The following is an 8652-nucleotide window of genomic DNA, read 5'->3' on the forward strand; positions in this document are numbered from 1 at the left end:
TGCTAGCCCTTATTCCTGTTCGAAATACATCACATTCTTAAAGTTGGACATCAAATGATACACACAGAAAATGGAAACGAAAGATGTCGAACTAATACAGTAACATGGTAGTACAACCGCAGTTCACTAAATTACTGTCACGTTGAAATAGAATGTAAAGACCACGTCACACAAAGCTGAATGGCACACGACTTTCTCTGGCTCATCGTCGGTTCATGCTGTATGTAGATATCACAGTTCAGCCTCGAGATCCTACACAGAAGAATACAATAAATCACATGGACATCAATTATGAGTAAAACACATGCAAAAAATAAATATGAACATATTTCGTACCTCTAGCAATTTAGCGCATTTATGTTGATTGTGACCTGGTTTCTTGCAATAGCCACAGATATTCTGTGATCTTGACTTCTTTGTCTTTGCCTGCAGCCTTTTCTTCGGTGCACCTTGTCCTGGCACATGCACGGATCCAGAACCTTATCAACTTTCTCCGAGTGCGGCATCAACGGGCCAAACCTAATGCTGTTATGCTGAGCATTAGTTGACTCCTTGCTGTCAGCTTGTTCAAAACTTGATTGCTTGCCATGATGTTGTGCTTGCAAAAGAATCTTTAGACGGTGATAGTCCTCATCAGAGTGGCATGCCTTGAAACTTGCGGCGTGACTACAATTCCGCAACTCGCGGTACCTCTGCAGGCTTACCGAATAGTCATACATCTGGTTTTTTCTGGTAGGTGCGTATGCACATTTTGCATTCATAGTCCACCTAGTGGGAACGCAACAACCGGGCAGAATTGTTTGTTTTAAAATCCCCAATATGTAAAAAATGTGGGAACATGGTGTGCCTGCGCATTCCAGCTTACGGTAAGAACAACTCACCCTGTGCAAAAGACCTCCTTGCTCTTCAATGTGCACTCCAAACTTTTTATCCATTCTTTCCTGCTTGGACACAACATAAGTGGAATCTTCTGATCCATCTAGTATCTCTCTGATCTGACATTTGCTAACAGCATCTATGCTCCATAAGACCATCTTAAAGACACTAGGTGTGAAAACTATTGCGGCGTGTTTCTCAAGCGGCGAAGCATTTTCCTCTGTAAATGGAACGGACTGCAAGGCTTCGATGTTATGGAGAGCTTCGTTAATCCGTCGCGACGCAAGGCAACGCTCATAGTGCTCTAGCATTTCAAACAACGACATCTTACCCTCAAGATGCGTATGTAGCACAGAGTTTAAGCTCTCACTCCTCTGATTGCTGCTCAATCCTAGGAAACAACGCCCCTCAAGATATGGAGCACACCACAACTTTCTCATCTGATACATCTGATGCAGCCAAGACTCCTCACTGGTTACTTTATTCCGTTGTAAGAATTGTATCCATTTTATCTCATGCTCTTCAATGGAAGAAGTATCATAAATGAAAGATCTAAATTCCTCCTTTACGTCATCATCATGCAGATGGCGTACAATGTTCTGCTGAATGTGCCATATACATAGTCTATGGTTTGAGTCTGGCCAGACCACCATTATTGCTCTCTGCATTGCAAGGTCCCCATCTGTGATCACAGATATCGGATGCTTCTGTGCCATGGAATCAGAAAAGGTCCGCAACATCCACTCGTATGCCTGGCTTGTTTCATGAGAAATTATACCACAGCCAAAGATACAGTGGTGCGGTGGTGATTCAACCCGACAAACGACACGAATGGCAGATTGTATTTGTTGGTTCTGTATGTGCTATCGAAAACAATGATGTCTCCGAAAGCCTCGTAGTCAAGTCGCGATTGACTATCAGCCCAGGACAGTCCCTTCAGATGGCCATGCTTGTCTACCAAGTACTTGAAGAAAAAATCCACATCTCGCTCTCGCCTCGCCATCATGTGCATGATCACCGTATTAGCATCACCGGCACTGATTGTCTCCTGCTTATTAGCATGGCAGAAATTATAAATGTCCCTCTTTATGCATCCAACCTTATCAAATCCACCATATTGAAAGCACAAAATATCCATAATACGGTATTTGCGGATCCCACATTTTTCCATGTCCGCAATGTCCGCTTTCTGCTCATCGCTAATTCGTCTGTGCGAACGCAGCAGACAAGAAAGATCCCGTGGGGCTAGAGGATGGCTGTTCTCATCGATGAAATCCTTGATAAACCACTGACTGGTTTCCTCCTGTCTCGTAATGACCAATTTAGCATTACACCCAAGACGAGTTAAACTTCATGGCCTCCTCTTTCTATCTTCCATCTTTCTTTTCATGTGCTTCTCTTCGCGAAACCCTTGACGACTATACACAATTTTCCTTATAATTATGTATTTGTTGGATCCATCCCACTCAACGTAGCTTTTCCTCACACTAAAACCTTTTTCAAGAGCATATTTGTTGTAGAATTCATAGCCTTCAGCCTCACTATCAAACATCTTGCTGACAACATTTAGATACTCGAACATACTCTCATCACTTGCATACGCCATGTCTTCCTGCATATGACATGTGAGGGAAACCAATCATCAACATCTTTCTGTTTATCAATGTTGCAGGTGTAAAATAGCTCATAGGCAAAGACAAGTGCATGGAAAAGACTTTGCTCGTTTGACATGTGAGGGAAACCAATCATCAACGTCCAACAAGTAGTATCTCATCTTCCTTTAAACTATATTTCATGCACTATGCAAACCTAAAGTGATGATGACTTTAATAAACTAAATTAAGTGAACTATGGAACCAGTATCTCATCTTCCTTTAGTATATCTCATCTCAAACGTCAAGTAAGTCAACTTTTTTCTGCGGTACCAAAGGAAGTAAGCAATGCCCTCAACATCTTACTTAAACAAACATGATGCGATTAGCTCAAGAGAAACTATGCCACGATGAAGCTTTCCATTCGTTGTTCTAGTCCGTACCCGGATCTTGTGGGGTTGAGGTTGTACTGCATGCACGGTGGAGGGGCGCAACGGCCAAGAGAACGAGCAGAACGCCAAGCCGAATTCATACCTTAAGGATGGTACGCGCGAAGAGATGGGATCGCCCGCCACGGTCGCCGCCGATTCAGCCGGCGCAGATCCGGCCTTCTTCTTCTTCGGTGATGGCGTGGGGGGCTGGGGTTGGTTGGGTGGAGGACGAGGACGATGAATTTATTCCTCTCGCCGGGCAGGTCGAGGACAGAGAAGGTCAGGAGCGGCGAGCGGCGACGAATAGATCAGAGGAGGATTCTGAACTGGATCGAGTAGACATGGATCTGGTCCTCAGGTGATCGGTTCTAGAAAAGATATTTCCCCCTGGACCATTATGCCCTTATCAGAATTAACATATTAAATTTAATTAATTAAAATTCCCCGCAAGATCTGACGGCTAATAAAAATCAGACGTGATCAGACATGTAAGTATTGCTAAGTACTCCGAGTACTAACCCAATCACCGTAAAACAGCTCTTACTAAATATATGTAAGATATTAGAGATTAACTTTACAGTAGCTTCTTAGTTATCTTCAGAGGCAAATGGTATTAATAGATACGTCATCAAAATTATCATCGCACTATTATTTTCTTTCTTTATTCTTTTCCCTACAAGACAAATATGACCATGTGTTATAGGAAATAATAGATAGTACTTTTCTAGAAGCACTTCACAAATTGTCTCGATTAATTTGTAGAGGCACCTTTTAATGTGACGAAACCTAGTACACTCTCTACAGGAATTGTGGGAGTATTCTTTGTTGGCAAACATTAATGGGAGACTTTAATTTGAGCAGGGTATTTATGAAAACGGGGAAGAGATTGCTGTGAAGGTCCTTCTTGTTAAGCCAGGTCTTGGTGACAGGCAATTTGAGAATGAGTTACAGCACCTTCGGAAGCTCAAGCATCAAAATCTTGTCAAGTTTGTGGCCTTCTGCACGTTTTTGCTCCGGTGCTCCCCCCTGGGCTGAACGCGGGGTGGAAAAACACATCGACGGCCAGGATGAACCAAAAACGGTTCATAACGAGGGGCACGATCGTCTTTGTTGCCCCCGCGTATAGCCGTTGAGGAGCCCTGGGAGGCCCGTACGGGCCCGGTTAGATCGTATGCCCGGCCGTATACGTATGCCCGTCCGTATACGTATTTGTTTGTATACGGGGGCCTTTCGTGCACGCGTGAAGCTGCCCGCGCGTGGGGCAGCACGTGTCACGGGTAGTTGCCAAAACTGTCGCATCATATAAATGTGGACGGCAACCACCTCCGGCCGCATTGCCCACCATTTCCCCCCGCCGCATCGTCTCCCTCTCTCCACTCTCCACTCCCTCTCCTCTCCAACCTCCTCGTCTCCCTCACCGCATCCTCTCCATCGCCATGGCAGACGCAGGAGGCGAGCGCCTCGATTGGGGCGCAGATCTGGTGGAGCAGGCGTGGCAGGTCGCTGCGGGCACCTTTGTGAGGGGGCGTGCCGGCGTCCAGCGCGGTGCTCCCTCCGCTGGAGATCTGGAGAAGGCGGGGGCGGGCCTCAACGGCGCGGTCCAGCCAGATGCGCCCGCTCTGGCGAACTCCGGTGAGGCGCAGAAGGTGGAGGCGGGCTCTGGCGAGGCGCAGAAGGTGGGGGCGGGCTCTGGCGAGGCGCACGAGGTGGAGGCTGGCTCCGGCGAGGAGGAAGCGGAGAAGAAGGTATCTGCGGCTAACTTTTAGTTGGTAGTTTTTAGATTGTAGGGTTTGTGGCCAGAACTTTGTTTGGTTAGATTTGTTGGAGGTAGGGTTTTCTCTGCATTAGGGTTTTTCTGTATTTGATTCGTGCAAGAATGGTGGACCACATATGATTATTAGATTAGGTTAGAAGTAGCCAGATTGAGGGATGGGTTTTTTTCAGATGCTTATTAGATTAGTAGTGGAATTTTTGCAATTCTTTAGGTGTTTGGAGTCAAATATATACTTCTGTATTGGTTTGGGTTGGTGCCTGCTTTAGTTCTTTGGCTTGATGATTAATTAAATGGATACTGAGTTCTAGGGATTATGGCTGTCATAGTTGCAATTCTTAGATGCTTGATTGATGCATGTTGTCATAGTTGCAGTTATTTGATGCTTGATTGATGCCTGTCAGGCAGAGGCTATTAGATGAGTTGTGCATGGCCTTGGGTTTTTGGAAATTGTGTACGTGAGGTGATTAGATGGTGAATTAGTTTGGTTGTAAATATAGTGAAGGATGTGCTCATGTACTGGGTGTTTTCATGTTAAACAAAAAGAGCTTCTCAAGGGCTGGATTTTTTTGTGCTGGATTGGGGCTTCTGAAGGAGAGGGGAAGCGTGGTCGAGGGGAAGGGGCAGTCTATGCTTATTTACTTTGGGTTAGTAGTGGAATTTTGTCGTTGCTTCAGAGATATTGACAGCATTGAACATCCTCTGCAATGCCGTTGCTTCAGAGGTAAAAGCATCTTGGGGTTTTTTCAGATGCTTATTAGATTAGTAGTTGAATTTTTGCTTGTTAGAATTTAATTGGTATGAAGATGAATACCTTATTTAAGGTCAGATAGATGTCATATGATTATTAGATCTGTAGTTCAATGCTGCTGACATTTATGATTATTTGATTTGATCTGTGGTTCAATGATACTGGATGGAAACATATTTGATTTGGAATGCATTAATTAAGATGTGCCAATGAATTGATTTAGATGGTACAAGATTCATCTATAGTATAATTTGTTGTTGTTTAGGTAAGTAATGAAATTTTAGATGTTTGTTGGAGATGTATGCATTTATAGTTGAAGTTGTACCTAATTAACTACTGCATTATGTTAATATGTGTAGGAGCTTTGCTGCATTATCCCAAAAACAGTAATTTGTGCATATTAAAATTTGTAGTTGGCTTCTGTAATTAGTATATACTATATGTAAAGTGTGAAGTAAACATTCCAAGGCAGGATCCTAGCAACAAAATATACTATATGTTTCCATTAAGTAGTGTGGGGGGAATTCCCTCAAAAGAAAAGTGTTGGGTTAATCCAGGGAATGTCAAGAATCCAGCTTGCATTTTCATTAGCATTTATGAAGGACATCATTTATCTGTTGATTGATTGCTTAGATTCTGTATTTATAAGGAAAGCATTTGGTCACTTGCAACATACCAATGTGGTTCACATTCACAATTTTGTTTGTAATGACATTCTGTGAACTGCAATTCAATTCATTGTAATTGATGTGCATGTTTGACAATATAGCAGGAGGAGGAGGATCTTCTGGGCAACAAGAGGAAGTGGGACAAGACTGGGTTCTACCCATATGAGTCTGATGAAGATGAGCCGTACGAGGTAAGGCCTAGTTGAAATGTTATTTCTGCATTGATTTAGTATTATGTGTTTATAGTTTTTGAATGCATACTGTATTAATGTCAGTCATTAATGTGTGCAGTATGAATCTGGAGATGATGTGGTCGAGGGGAACGTCGAGTCCTTTAAAGAGAAGGAGGTGTTGAAGATCAGGGTCCAAGGACCTGCTAAGTAGTACAACTGGAGGAATGAAAAGTACCGGTGCCCCTATTGCAGCAAGCCCAAGCCCAGGTTTGGGTTATTGGAGCATCTGATGGAACATTGCCGGGCTACATCGATCTCCGGTCATGACTACAAGATCATTGGTCAGCATTCTGCCCTCCCGAAGGTCCTGAGAAACCCTGACCTCTAGTCGTACATCATGCTGATCATCGGAAGCTGGAAGCCGTACTCATCATCAGTATATTTGATGATGTTTTACTTTTGGAAAGCTGCATCTGGGTCTGAACTGCTTGAAAACTTGCTATATTAATGTAATGTATTGTGTGTTTGAACTGGATCTGTTGTGAACTGCCTGCTACCTATGGTGGTAACCTAGAATGCTATCTATATATGTGTGGCCTTAAGTTTATTGGTGGTGAATGCTTCCTTCATGTTTAATTGTTGTTTCGATGGTGCAATGATCACAAATGGCGCTTCAGTGTTGCTTGAGACATGCTGCAACACTTGTCTATGCTGTGGGCAAGTGCAACATGCTGTGCCCATGTGCCAATTATACCAAATATTGAATGTGGCAATGTTCCAAAATGGCTGTCATGAATTATAGTACATGGGGTTTAGTAAAGTTACTGATAATTGTTCATCCTCACACATACCATCAACACATAATTTGAATAAGCAAAAAGATCAAATGTTCCATTATTTGAACCTATGTTGCAATTAGAGAGCAAATATTCCATCATCAAAGTGTGAAGGAATTAAATGTAAATTTAGAAGAGTAATGTAATACTAGATAAAAATAATGTGTGCAAAAAAGGAATTTGAAATAAGATCTACTTTATTTTGTAATAAAGTTATATTACCCTACTTATTAGAATTTTGAAAATGTCACTTATTTATAAGAAAAGAAAATATAAATATTCAAAAAGATGTGTTTGATAAAAATACCTTTTGAATTTTTGGTATGTTATTATTTGAGGGGTCATGTAATTTTTTGTTGGGGAACGTAGCAGAAATTCAAAAATTTCCTACGTGTCACCAAGATCTATCTATGGAGAAACCCGCAACGAGGCGAAGGAGAGTGCATCTACATACCCTTGTAGATCGCTAAGCGGAAGCGTTCAAGAGAACGGGGTTGATGGAGTCGTACTCGTCGTGATCCAAATCACCGGAGATCCTAGTGCCGAACGGACGGCACCTCCGCGTTCAACACACGTACAGCCCGGTGACGTCTCCCATGCCTTGATCCAGCAAGGAGAGAGGGAGAGGTTGAGGAAGACTCCATCCAGCAGCAGCACAACGGCGTGGTGGTGGTGGAGGAGCGTGGTACTCCAGCAGGGCTTCGCCAAGCACCGCAGGAGACGAGGAGGAGGTGTTGGAGAGGGAGAGGGAGAGGGAGGCACCAAAGGCAAAAGGTGCGGCTGCCCTCCCTTTCCCCCACTATATATAGGGCCAAGGGAGAGGGGGGGGGCAGCCTTGGCCCTTCCTCCAAGGAAGGGTGCGGCCAGGGAGGAGTCCATCCTCCCCAAGGCACCTAGGAGGTGCCTTCCCCCTTTAGGACTCTTCCTTTCCCTTATCTCTTGGCGCATGGGCCTCTTGGGGCTGGTGCCCTTGGCCCATATAGGCCAAGGCGCACACCCCTACAGCCCATGTGGCCCCCCGGGGCAGGTGGACCCCCTTGGTGGACCCCCGGACCCCTTTCGGCACTCCCGGTACAATACCGATAATGCGTGAAACTTTTCCGGTGACCAAAACAAGACTTCCCATATATAAATCTTTACCTCCGGACCATTCCGGAACTCCTCGTGACGTCCGGGATCTCATCCGGGACTCCGAACAACATTCGGTAACCACATACAAACTTCCTTTATAACCCTAGCGTCATCGAACCTTAAGTGTGTAGACCCTACGGGTTCGGGAAGCATGCAGACATGACCGAGACGTTCTCCGGTCAATAACCAATAGCGGGATCTGGATACGCATGTTGGTTCCCACATGTTCCACGATGATCTCATCGGATGAACCACGATGTCGAGGATTCGATCAATCCCGTATACAATTCCCTTTGTCTAGCGGTACGATACTTGCCCGAGACTCGATCATCGGTATCCCGATACCTTGTTCAATCTCGTTACCGGCAAGTCTCTTTACTCGTTCCGTAACACATCATCCCGTGATCAACTCCTTGATCACAT

The 8652-nt window shown here is 44.3% G+C and overlaps 1 pseudogene; it reads right to left on the reverse strand.

Moving 5' to 3' along the window:
* Positions 1-231: 231 nt before the first annotated feature.
* LOC147977138 (protein FAR1-RELATED SEQUENCE 5-like) lies at positions 232-2073 on the reverse strand (annotated as a pseudogene).
* Between the last annotated feature and the right edge of the window lie 6579 nt (positions 2074-8652).

The sequence above is a fragment of the Triticum urartu genome, chromosome 4A (assembly GCF_056163025.1).
Source record: "Triticum urartu cultivar PI428250 chromosome 4A, HENAU_Tu73, whole genome shotgun sequence".
Classification (NCBI taxonomy): domain Eukaryota; kingdom Viridiplantae; phylum Streptophyta; class Magnoliopsida; order Poales; family Poaceae; genus Triticum; species Triticum urartu.